The sequence below is a fragment of the Pogona vitticeps genome, chromosome 4 (genome assembly GCF_051106095.1).
Source record: "Pogona vitticeps strain Pit_001003342236 chromosome 4, PviZW2.1, whole genome shotgun sequence".
Classification (NCBI taxonomy): domain Eukaryota; kingdom Metazoa; phylum Chordata; class Lepidosauria; order Squamata; family Agamidae; genus Pogona; species Pogona vitticeps.
Genome location: NC_135786.1, coordinates 232,631,776 through 232,645,439, shown reverse-complemented (window position 1 = coordinate 232,645,439; position 13,664 = coordinate 232,631,776). Strand labels below are relative to the sequence as shown.

General features: G+C 41.4%; 1 protein-coding gene across 1 annotated transcript in view; it reads right to left on the bottom strand.

Moving 5' to 3' along the window:
• Positions 1–2,495: 2,495 nt before the first annotated feature.
• LOC144589100 (uncharacterized) overlaps positions 2,496–13,664 on the bottom strand; it is an 83,939-nt gene continuing 72,770 nt past the window's right edge. The window contains exon 2 of the mRNA XM_078393057.1: positions 2,496–2,508. The gene's annotated coding sequence lies outside the window, so the exon portion shown is untranslated. The remainder of the gene's footprint in view (positions 2,509–13,664) is intronic.

Sequence of the window (13,664 nt, the reverse complement as noted above, 5' to 3'; positions counted from 1 at the left end):
CCATATTATTCTCTCTCATCACACAACATTGGACAGTTAGGACTCAGGGTCATGCTAGATGTGAGAATTGATCATGCTGGATAAGGTTAGGCGGTGATTGGATTATATTACAGTTTATCTAATCTAATTTAGAAGCTAAATGCTAGGCCATACAACTCCACATTTTTACTCTTTTACTGTAACTGTGATTAGGCCTTGGTCAAACATCAAGACACCCTTTGGGACTGAATGCTATTTCTCCACATGCTAGCCTACAGGGTGCCGTGAGAAAACCATCATCCTATGTTTGTTTTGGGCAGCTCCATGTCTTCTATAAATAGATTTTCACTAAACATTTGAAAGAACATGCCAGTTGTCAAAACTGTTCAATATTCGAACGGACTACCTCAGAAGATGTTCAACTCTCCTTTAGTGGAAATTTTGGAACTGTATTTGGATCGGCATTTGTCAGAGATGATTCAGCTTTGAATTTCCTGCTTTGGTGGGAACAAGGTCCGAGATTTGTTGAGCAGAGGGTTGGTTTGATAGACAGAGAATTCTACATTTCTATTATTCTACTTTATTACTGGTTGGCTAATCAAATGATTTGTACACATATGTGCATTCCTGCAGTGTTCCTTTCCAACTTAGCCCTCTGCTTGGAGTTTGCGTTTGTAAACTGAACTTGCAGTCACACCAGCAAAACGTTTCTGAGTTACTGCCCAGAAATTTCAGCTGCTTTTTTTTGGTTCAGACAACACATGGCCATTATCGATTCTTTTGTTCCTCTTCTCTGTTATTTCCACATCAAATCACTACAATATTTGTTCTGTGTTTCATCACACAATACAACTGACATCCCATTGAGTGTGTACTCCAGAAATAATTTCCTATGTACCTGGCATGCAATTTCATATCCCTCACCTGCTACCATTTGACTCCCTTCATTTTTTATTAATTTTCAAATGGGAATGACAGCACGTTGGTATACTTCTGTCAAATATGGATCATCAGTCCCCCTATTGTCTTTTAACTGCCACTGCAGAGCACTGTGAGTTCTCCATAGAGGGTAACAAAGCACAGAACTAGGAAGAAATGGTCCCAATCAGTACGTGGCCAGTAAAGACATTTTGCCAACACGTTGATGTATCCACACATTTTTTTTTAAGTGGGGAAGATAGGCCAAAAGAAAGGCACAAGAAAAGGAAGGAGATATATGTCCTGCTCAACAGGTGTAGACAAATGTACCACATCTAATTCATCCCAAAAATTTTGAAATGATAGAAATATGTATGAATCACTATCACAGGATATATGCGACGTGACCACAATCCACAACTATACAACAAGCAGAAGACACAAGAAAGGGGTGTGGCATTTCTCTCATGTGAACATGGCCCATATTAAGTTGGATGGGGGTACAGGAAAGGTACAAAGGCCTTCTCTTCTCAATATTATCTCTTAACTGTGTATTTTCAAATGTGAATGTTGGTGCATTGGTATACTTCTGTCAAATATGGTGCATCTGTCCCCCTAGTGTTTTTTTTTTTTTGCCACCACTGTCTATAATGACATTGCTCAGTCTGCCTATTGCTGCCCCAGGACTTTCCAATGCATGTACGTATGCACTGTGGGCTGTCCAGTTGATCTTGACTTATGGTGACCCTTTCCAAGGTTTTTGAGATAGAGAATACAGAAAAGTGGTTTACCATTCCTTTCTTCGAGGGGCATCCTGGAACCGTGCAGCTTGCCCACAATTACATAGGCTGGCTCTGATCACAAGAGACATAGTGGGGAATCAAACTCCCAACCTCTGGTTCTGCAGCCACATACCTAAACCACTAAGCTATGAAGACTGCTATTCATCCAGTGTAGGATGGGCAGAAATAGTTCTGGTCATTTTTTGTTCAATACAGAAATCAATTTTGGCCTGGTGAACCCAGGCCAAAACATTCCAGTCTGGTTTCTCGGTGATAACCTCTCAGCCAGGAAGATAAATGATCAGACTGGGCGAACTGCTGGATAGTAGTGTTTTAGGTTTCTGGCTGCAGAGCCAGAGGTTGGGCGTTCAATTTCCCACTGTACCTCCTTGGCAGGGGATGGACTGGATGATCCATAGTAGGGGTCCCCAACCCCCAGGCTGTTGACTGATGCTGATCCGTGTCCTTGGAAGGGCCGGTCCGCCCAGACAAATGAGAGGTGAGTGGAGAGCAAAGCTCCGCCTGCTGCCAGCATGCTCCTGTTAGGTTCTAATGCTGCTGCTAATCTGACAGAAAGTGCAGTTTCACTCCCCTTACCCCTCCTGCTGCTGCTACATCAGCTGTGCTTGAGGCATTAGAATCAAATAGGAGCCTGTCCTCCTATTAGGTTCTAGGCTGCTGTTGATCTAACAGGAGGCGGAGCTTCGATTGCATCTCACTTCCTGCTCCTGCTTGCCATTTCCTGTATGAGCTTGATTCAAATCTACTCTCCAACAACCTATTGCATAACAATAGCTGTTCCCTTGGGGGAATGGTCCTCAACTAAACCCTGGTGTCAGAAAGGTTGGGGGACCACTGATCTATAGGGTCCCTTCCAGCTCTGAAGTTCTTAAATTAAGCAACCACTTACCAAATGCATATCCAAGATTTTGGGTTGAAACATAAAATGAGAAGAATTAGCAACACTGATGGATGCATCGTGAATGCAGACTATTGATATTGTTCTACCTCATCACCAATTTAACCCAGAGTGCTTTAAGCCAATTTAAACCCAGAGCGCTTCCCTTTCCATCACAGCACATGGAGACCCAAAGAGAAAGAGGAAACCAAAAGCAAAACAAACAAAAAATATCCAACAGCAAGTGTGATGGAGCGGACACCGAGGCTTGAGGCCAATGACACAGATTGCAAAGAATGAGCCATCCTTCCAGCCTGGGTGCATTGCCAACGTTGACATATTGGTTGACAGCATAATACATTTAGCCCTAATCTAATATATAACCCTGTTGCAATTAAAACCTAGCACATTTTAAACAAGGTCACATTTAGTTTTATTGACCATTGCGAGGCAGGAGGAAAGATTTATGAAGGTGGTGCAAAATGTTTCAAGTGCTGAAGCAAATAGACGTAAAATATTTCCTGCTTGACAGATCAGCTGGGTAATTGTCCTTTCCCGTAGTAATGGTCCTGTGGAGATCTCTTCCTCCCTCCCTTCTCTCTCTCTCTCTCTCTCTCTCTCTCCTTTAAAAAAAATAGTTGAAGGAGTTATAGATCAGCCAGAAAATTCATGGAGTCATTATCAGTCTGGTAAAGATTCTTATACTGTAGGCTTTCATGTCAAGCTGTGCCGACGTAGTAGTGTAAATTTCACGAATAGATGTTATCTTTGTAGATATGTTCCTCTGATTCTTTGTTGAAGAGACAATCGGAATTAGGGAATGAAAGGATGTACCTTATCATCGCTATGCACTTTTTTTCTATCCTGAAACCCAGCTTTCCATAGCTCTTGTTTAATTAGGGGAATGTCCAGAACTCTTGAAGTAGAGTGTGCACAGTTTCCCATTCAGTTTTTCTTCTTGTTGTTCTATTTCTTTGCTAATTATTTGAGCACTGATTCATGTCTGTACATTTTGTTTCACCCAGAGGGGTTAGAGAATAGCATTTACTGGCACATGCCTGCTAAACAGAGCTTACAGGTAACTAGTTTCCTGTCATGTAACTAACAATGTAATGAATATTGACAAGTGTGCTTATCCTGGATGAAAGAAAAATGCTTTGACACACCAAGTTACCTCAGAAATATGGTGAGATTTCCCCCTTCTTTGTGGCATCTATCAGGTTGTCTTTTGTCACGAGCAGCGACAACATGCGGGGGGAGGGGGAAAAAGCAAAAACAAAAAAATTGAGCCTTGTATTTTACACGAAAGCAAAATACAAGCAGAAAAAACCCACAGAATGTTGAGCAAAATCTAATATTTCTAATTTCAAAATGCTTGCAAAAATTAGAACAGTTTTGGACAAAACATTCTGGCTGGGGTGCAAAACAAAAACAAAAAACAAAACAAAACACGGACTCTCTAACAAATGTTTCCTAAAAGGTTCAAATATGAAAAATGCACAACAATTATTGCAAGCTAATCACTGGTGAGCGATTGTTTGCAATGCTTTGTTTTTTTCTTGTGAAAGTGAAATGTACAAATATTTATATTCCTGTCTGTTAATTATTTACTTTGGGGAGGGGGCCACAAAAGTGAAAGAAAATTCCTTTGGAGATTTATCACATCCTGTATCAGTGAAGTTACTTTTAAAAATAAGTTACCAGTTACTTCCAAACCTTACTTTCAAAGTCCCACCACTTCAGTCAGTCACCACTTCAGGAATGCACAAAAGAGGCATAAAATATGTCCAACAAAAATATAAAATACTTCTCTCTGTCTTTTAGCACAAGGAACAATTCTTACATTGGCTGAAATCTTGTTGCTCAGTGTAATAAGAAACAGTAGAGTAGGCCCACTAAGTCAACTGTTTCATAAGTTCTATTGATTTAAATGGACCTACTCATTATGCTAAATTATATTGCAAAGAAAGTAAATCCATTTCAATCAATGAAACCTATGGCGCTAACTTACCAAATCCCCATTGGTTCAATGGCCCTCCTCTGGTGTAACTTACTATGGGAAATTTATATTAAAAAGTTTTTTAAAAATATATGTAGCAGTGAATATATTTTTATGTTTTTTATTTAGCAAAACATAGAATCATAGAATAGTGAAGTTGAAAGGGGCCTTTTGTGTAGGCATCCTTCAGTCTCAAGAGACTATGGTGACGTGCTCTGTATGGAGGACTTGGAACAGCGTCTAGTGTGGCTGAGAAGACCAATTTGAGAGTGACAATCCCTTCCACACTGAAGAGAAATACAATCTCTCCCCTGTCCAGCTCCCGGGTTTTGCTAGTTTCAGCACTGCTTCTTTGCCTCGGCCTGCTGGACAAGGGTCTCTTCAAATTGGGAGAGGCTGTGATGCACCACCTGCTTCCAGGCAGTCCTGAAAGCAGCAAAACCAGGGAGCTGGACAGGGGACAGATTGTATTTGTCTTCAGTGTGGAAGGGATGGTCACTCTTGAACTGGCCTTCTCAGCCACACTAGATGCTGTTCCATGTCCTCTATTCAGAGCATGTGACCATCATCTCTCAAGATTGAGGAGGCCTAATCTAATCTGTTTGTAACTGGGAAATCTACCTGGCAGGAATTTAACACCTAAATGTAATCAAGCATTATATGGTGGTAGGGGGAATGATAAAACTGAGTCTTATTTGTCTTTTGAGCTGAATCACCTTGTTTCTCTTTTCTGAGTGTGAGCTGCTTGTGTCTCCTATTCTGAAGAACAAATCTTTCAGAAATACTTTATAGTCAGTCTGAGTTCTGTCCATCTCAGTTGGGAAATTTGCAATACCCACGCAGGACGTTGTGAACGCAATGTTGATAACAAAGCAATGGAATTTCAGTTAGTGTCTCATTTACTGTGTAATGCAGGGGTGGGCAATTAATTTCCACGTGAAAAATCTGAACTGTGTTTGGGGGCCGAACAAACTTTACTTAAAAATAAAATGAAACAGTGATGTTATGATTGTTTTTATTTTAAACTTGGTAATCTTCACAAATACTTAAGATGTTTTTTTGTGGTATGTTAAAGATAAGCAACTGATCAACTTTAGACAAAAAGCTATAAATGGTTTTGATGTTCAAAACTGTCCGTGGGCCAGGCAGGAGCGGCTCGCAGGCCATATGTGGCCCTCGGGCCGCACTTTGCCCAGGTCTGGTGTAATAGTTGCTCATGCTTAGACCAATCCAACAGAGGGGATAGAATAGCTAACAATCTCACAATTATCAATACATATTTACCTGAGATTCCTAAGCCTCAGAGTAAACCTCCTTAAGAGATGCAAAGCATAAATAAAAAAACACAGAACGTAGGGTCAAACCATGATTAAAAACAGATGATTAACATGAACGATTAAAAGTGAAAATGTACCATCAGCTCCAGTAAAGTCCTGCTGGGATGTAACTACATCATCTTGACATGTCAGTCCTAAGGATTTGTGTAGGGAAAGTGGTAAGGTGCTGATCGGCCAGAGCACAACAGCCATCATGAAACCAGTTACAGGTAGACATGGAAAAGAATTTCAATGGTGCCAAGATTCTCTATGAAAAGATCTCTTTCACACCCCTGAATGCTGCCTGCCAGACAAATTTGCATGTTAGCAAGGCTTGTAAAATATGTAGGAGAAATAAAACCAGCCTAAAGCCATTAGCAGATTTTAAAAATGTGAATAACTGCTGATGCATATGATTGAAAAAGACACACATGCTTTATTCAATGGGAGGAACAGGTCCCAAAATGCTCACATTAAAGCCAAAAAAAGAGTGTAAATGTGCAAACTAGAAAAATCTAATATGAACAAAGTACTGAATGAGACTGTAGATTGGGTCTGGAGGTAGGGTTGAGCATAATCAGGACAGATAATTATTTCCATCTCTGGTAGAGGCTGGCTTAAAGAAACAAGTCTCTAGTCTGGAAAATTTGCAGTCCTCTGTCTATACAAGAGATCACACTAAGTGTCCTGCCGATGTGCTTCATCATCTTCACTGATTGTGGAGTTCATGGAGATAGTTGTAGTGGCCTGAGCTGCGTCATCGTCATTAAGTCGTGTCCGACTCTTCGTGACCCCATGAACCAGAGCACGCCATGCCCTCCTATCTTCCACTGCCTCCCGGAGTTGTGTCAATTTCATGTTGGTTGCTTCACAGACACTGTCCAGCCATCTCATCCTCTGTCATCCCCTTCTCCTCTTGCCTTCACACATTCCCAACATCAAAGTCTTTTCCAAGGAGTCTTCTCTTCTCATGAGATTGTATTGGAGCCTCAGCTTCAGGATCTGTCCTTCCAGTGAGCACTCAGGGTTGATTTCCTTTAGAATAGATAGGTTTGTTCTCCTTGCAGTCCAGGTGACTCTCAAGAGGCTCCTCCAGCACCACAATTCAAAGGGATCAGTTCTTCGGCGGTCTGCTTTCTTTATGGTCCAGCTCTCACTTCCATACGTAACGACAGGAAAAACCATAGCTTTGAGTATTCAGACTTTTGTTGGCAAGGTGATGTCTGTGCTTTTTAAGATACTGTCAAGATTTTCATCACTTTCCTCCCAAGAAGCAGGCATCTTTTAATTTTGTGGCTGCTGTCACCATCTGCAGTGATCATGGAACACAGGAAAGTAAAATCTGTCACTGCCTCCAATTCTTCCCCTTCTATTTCCCAGGAGGTGATGGGACCAGTGGCCATGATCTTAGTTTTTTTGATGTTGACTTTCAGACTGTTTTTTGCACTCTTCTCTTTCACCCTCATTACAAGGTTCTTTAGTTCCTCCTCACTTTCTGCCATCAGAGTGGTATCATCTGCATATCGGAGGCTGTTGATATTTCTTCCGGCAATCTTAATTCCGGCTTGGGATTCCTCCAGTCCAGCCTTCCGCATGATGTATTCTGCATATAAGTTAAATAAGCCGGGGGACAATATGCAGCCTTGTCGTACTCCTTTCCCAATTTTGAGCCAATCAGCCTGAGCTGCAGATGGACTTAAAAGTTATCACAGTGTTTTTGCTTTGAGGGTATCTAGCCCCACGGAAGCCAATGCTTCCAGCATTTCAGGTTTAGGGATCTCTGATCTGCAATAATTCTCAAGTAAATCTTCCTCTCCTGATTCCACAGTCTCTGAGTCTAGCTCCTTGTCCAAGGTTATGAAAAAACCCATCTATATAGGATTCCTGTGGTTGACCAAGCCGCTGCAACAAAATATGTATTTTATGTTGCAGGGTTGTGTGCACTGAATTCTTTCTCACCCACACTGAAGTCAATGGGCCTTTACTTTTGAGTAGGCATAGACATCTTCCAGCAGCTCAACTCCCATCTTGAAGAATCCTGAGGCTCAGAAAACTCCACATGCAGCTTAAAATCAGATTGGGTTAGATCAGATTCAATGGGCAAGATCATCATCGCAGTTCAAATTCTGCCTTTTTAAATTTTATTATTTATCTAAAATATTTTGATCCCACCTTTCTCCTTAAAAAGGAGCCAAGGCGACTCCCATCATTAAAAAGACAATATTTAAAAGCAAAAAAAAGAGGTGTACAATTATTTAAAAAGAATTAAACAAGGATTCTATTAAAAATGGCAAATAAAATCAAAACGAAAACACATTTGGAACAATGGAGCACAGCAATCCATTTAGAAAGCCCTCTCAGACAACTAATCATTAAGGAAAAATCTGCCTTTGCAAATTCATATTCTCTGACACATTCATTCTGAAGAATTTCAGGTGATTCCACCTTGTTGTTCCAACAGAACACCATGGGTTGTGAGGAAGAATTTCTTACACACCCAGCCGTGAGCAGGAACTCTCACCTTTGCTTGTCCTTTTTCTTTGTTCTAATAGAGCAGGAAAACTTTGTTCACCTTGGAAAGACACAGCCCTGGGAGAAGGCTCATTGATTTCAGTTGCCTTTGTGCTGTTGTTTGGCAAGAGGTGAGCCGAGAAGTGTTGGTGAAACAAGGCCGTCACTGACCCCTGTGTTTGCTTTTTCCTTTGAACAGGAAATCTCTGGGAAAATAAATTGCCTGGCGTACATGAGCCCGCCTCCCCCAGTGTTCACGGATCATTTAGAAAGCCTTCGTGAGCAACTAGCTAGCAAGAGGCCATTGGAAAGGACAAAAATGGATGCTATTTGTCTAATGAGGTTTTCTATATAATGGCACTGTGTTCCCGGGCACGGAACTGCAGGCTTCCCTGAGAGGTATCTATTAAATAAAGCAGGGGGCAACCATTACTTGAGACGGTGGGAGAGAGCAATACATTCTGGGTTGTGATGGATGGGGACAACATCAAACCGCATGAGGCTTGCAAGAGAATAACCTTTCCAATTCAAAGTTTCCTACCAGGGTGGAACATCTGAGGAATATCAAGGGAATTAAAAATACAGCATTGTTAGGATTGAGATACATGTGCTTTGATTTTGTGTGTGGGTGTGGGTGTGGGTGGGTGGGTGTATTTGGAGAGGTATCTGCTAAGCCTAATATTTATTGGAACACAATTTTTAGTAGTATTGGTCAGACGCCTATTGCTTTCTGCATAGGTTTTGCATAACTTGCTGTGCGTCGTTGGAGCTAATTGAGGAGCGGCCAGGGTTCCTATGGGTTGCACAATCAGGCAGGTGGTCAGGTACACAACTGAAGCAAATGCTGGCACTCTGTCCATTAGCAACAATCAACAGCTGTGGCAAGTTATGTCAACCTCATATGAAAACCAACAAGATTCGCCCAATGCTTGTATGCAATACTACATGAATACAGTTAACATTGGTCGTTGTGCGTTTTTCAGGCTCTTTGGCCGTGTTCTGAAGATTGTTCTTGTTACATACAGCACTGATGTTACCTGTCTGTCATGGGTTTGGAGGGAAAGTTCCATCCTATGGGGAGTGGAAGGCGGGACATCAGGAGGAGGGGCTGTACTGTATATATATGTGGAGTTTGTGAGGAAGAAGCTGGGGGAGAAGCTGGAGGAGAGCTGAGAGAAGAAGCTTGAGTGGGAGTCTGTGTGTCAGACAGGGTACTACTGTGTGTCAGTCAGTACCAACCTGATAGGTTCAGGTGTCTGTATGGGTAGCCAGAACTGATAGGTTCAGGGTCTGTGCTTTATTTGAAGGTGTTCTGTGTGAACTTAACTGGTGTATGTATGATTGAGACTAAGCCACGTTACTGTATCTTATTCACTTGATCATTTTATTTTCCCTGTGTGTGATTTAAATAAACCTTATTCCTTTATTTGTTAAAAATCCATTCCTGGTCTGTGTGACTCCTTACAGGGAATGGTTGGTGGCAACTTAGTGAAACTGTGGTATATCCCAGTAGGTCTGGGGTTGTCACAGTTCTTTCTGACGTTTCGCCATTCTCTGTGGCCGGCATCTTCAGCAGAATAATCTATAACTTTGAATTGTCTGACTATAGGTGTCGATAACAGGAGCCCTGCATGACATCTGTGGTTCAAAATGTTTTAAAGGGAACACTCACCCTGCAAGGGTTTGGAATTTTGTATGTGATAAATGTTGGAGAAATGGGAGTGGGATATAGAAAAAGCAGCCCTTAAAATGGAGACGTGTTTAAAATTATGATGTAGAAATAGTTTACTATAGTAAAGTCAAGTCTATAGCCAGCAAGGTCATTGATGTATAAACAATTTTAGTAGCTGAATGTTGTTCATAAAAATTGGTATTTGCAGGTTTTATGGCACATCCTGTTAGTGAGCTCAATAGTCTAATATTGCAATGGTCTAGTATCATTTCACATGGTAGCAAGTTTATGCTCAAAATCCTACAAGGTAGGCTTCAGCAGTATGTGGACAGAGAACTCTCAGAAGTACAAGCTTCGAAGGGGCAGAGGAACTAGAAAGGGGCAGAGGAACTAGAAACCAAATTGCTAACATGTGCTGGATTATGGAGAAAGCCAGAGAGTTCCAGAAAACATCTACTTCTGCTTCATTGACTATGCAAAGGCCTTTGACTGTTTGGACCACAGCAAACTATGGCAAGTTCTTAAAGAAATGGGAGTGCCTGACCACCTTATCTATCTCCTGAGAAATCTATACGTGGGGTAGGATGCAAAAGTTAGAACTGGATATTGAACAACTGATTGGTTCAAAATTGGGAAAGGAGTACGACAAGGCTGTATATTGTCTCCCTGCTTATTTAATTTATATGCAGAATACATCATGCAAAAAGCAGGACTGGTTGAATCCCAAGCCGGAATTAAGATTGCCAGAAGAATTATCAACAACCTCAGATATGTAGATGATACCACTCTGATGGCAGAAAGTGAAGAGGAATAAAAGAACCTCTTAATGAGGGTGAAAGAGAAGAATGAAAAAATGCTCAACATAAAAAAAAAACTAAGATCATGGTCACTGGTCCCATTACCTCCTGGGAAATAGAGGGGGAAGATATGGAGGCAGTGACAGATTTTACTTTCTTAGGCTCCATGATCAGTGCAAATGGTGACAGCAGCCGCAAAATTAAAATACGCCTGCTTCTTGAGAGGAAAGTGATGGCAAACCTAGACAGCATCTTAAAAAGCAGAGACATCACCTTGTCGACAAAGGTCCGCATAGTCAAAGCTATGATTTTTCCAGTAGCGATGTATGGAAGTGAGAGATGGACCATAAAGAAGGGTGACCGCCAAAGAATTGATACTTTTAAATTGTGGTGCTGGAGGAGGCTCTTGAGAGTCCCCTGGACTGCAAAGAGAACAATTAACCCTGAGTGCTCCCTGGAAGGGCAGATCCTGAAGCTGAGGCTTCAATACTTTGGCCATCTCATGAGAAGACTCCCTGGAAAAGACCCTGATGTTGGAAAAGGGTGAAGGCAAGAGGAGAAGGAGCCGAAAGAAGACAAGATGGTTGGGCAGTGTCACCAAAACTACCAACATGAATTTGACCAAACTCCGGGAGGCAATGGAAGACAGGAGGGCCTGGCATGCTCTGATCCATGGGGTCACAAAGAGTCGGACACGACTTAACAACTAAACAACAACAACAAAAGTATCCTAGATCAGTGGTCTCCAACCTTGGGTCCCCAGGTGTTCTTAAACTAGCTGGGCTGGCCAGGATTTCTAGAAATGGGATTTCTAGAATATCTAGGGACCCCAGGTTGGGAACCACTCTTCTAGACCCTTGATGCAATAAGGACTTGGTGGTCTAGGGACTTGTAATTAGAGACTACCCATGTTCTAGAACCAGCAAAATCAATAGTCAAAATGATGAAGAAAAACATAGAGCTACAAGATCTGCAAGTACAATAGGGAATTCAATTTTTTTTTCTCAGAACAATCAGATCCTTAGACCACCAGTCTGCAGAAAAGAATGTCAACATTAAAAGAACAAATAAGGATATAAATATGTGCTAGAAAATATAGCCAAGACATGGAGAGAAGGATGTCAGGAGAATAATATTAGAAGGAGGGAAACTGCTGGGGGGTGGCAATAGGGATTTTCTTATATGCTGATATCATAATTGCTTATGTTCTAGAATAGTTTTTTATTTATATAAGCTTGTTAAGATATTTTTATAGATGTGACTTAATTGAGAATTAAACTTTTACAGCTTACAGAAAATGTCTTTGTAATTTTTTATTCTTTTATTCTTATGTATTTTTAACACTTCGAGCCATAATTTTGTTATTCCATTTTCAATCACCCTATTATTTTTTGTTTGAGCATTTTACAGTTTGATATTAGAGGTGAAAACAAAATAAAAATAAAAAGTACCAAAAAAGGAAACAAAAACATAGTTTTCGCCTGTAATGCTTGCACAGACTAGCATTGCTACCCCTTCTAAAACTACAACCACCTTTTGATATTCCTTATGAATATTTTTTATTTAGACTATCAAGTCTAATTTTCCCCCAGAGATCTAGCAAGTTCTATTGAATTCTTAGGAGCAATCCATCCATTAGCTTATCTGGTCTGAGAGCTCAACAAGAAAAGAAATGAAAAAGGATGAAGCGGTTTGTGCCCAAACTAATTCGATTTGTAGTCTGAAAACAAAATGTTTTGCAAATTCACTTTGCTTGTCTTGGAGCTGAACAACCATTCTGCTTTGATCCAGATTTTATTAAAACTTCGGATTTACTGCATTTTTTCCGTGTATAAGACACCCCCATGTATAAGATGCCCTCCACTTTTCTAATCCAAAAGAAATCTAAGTGGGGCTTAGCAACTGTAAGGGGAAAGGGATCAAAGCGCTGCAGGATGATTTTGATCCCTGCTTTCCCCTCCACTTCTTTTTGTTCTCTCCTCAGCTTACTTCCGTGTATAAGACGACCCTCAATTTTTAGTCTAAAGATTTTAGACAAAAGTATCATCTTATACATGGAAAAATACAGTACTTAAATCTGGGGCACAGCCCTAATGCTCATCCTTGCCTTTTTTACATCAGTGTGGTGAGAGGCATTGGTTGCTGATGTCCTCACCTTTGGGAAGGATATACTTATTCAACCCAGCCAACCATTTCATCAGCAGGAATAAGTTGATGCCTAATAGAGTGCATTCATTTCTGAGGACAACAGGGAAATGAGGGTCTCCAACCAACCATTGGAACTAGAGATGGCCATGAACCGATTCATCCCAGTTCATAAAAGTGGCAGCACAGGTACTACTGCTCTCTTCCCCCGCCTCCCCTGGCTCAATCAGCCGCTCATCAGGTCCAGCTTGGTAGCTTCCTGCACCTCCTCAACTGATCTTCCAGTCCCAACAAAAGCTCAGGCTTCTCTGCCCCATTTTCTTGGCTGATCTCCCAATCAGAAGCCTGTGCTCTTGTCGTGACTGGGAGATCAGCCAAAGAGGTGGAAAAAAACCAAGCAAACTGGGCCTAGTAAGTGGCTAGCTCCACTGAGGAAGTGGGGGAGGGCATCAGCAGCACCTGTGCTACCACATCTACAAACCGGGATGAACTGGGACAAACTGGTTCATGCCTATCTTTAGCTGGATCCCATCTGCCATCACCCGCTTACAGGCGAAGGAGTTCTGCCCTTCCCTTATCCAAGGGAAATTCTTTATTTTGTTACAGAGAGATGGAATACAATGGAGAGCCACATATCATGGAATGCT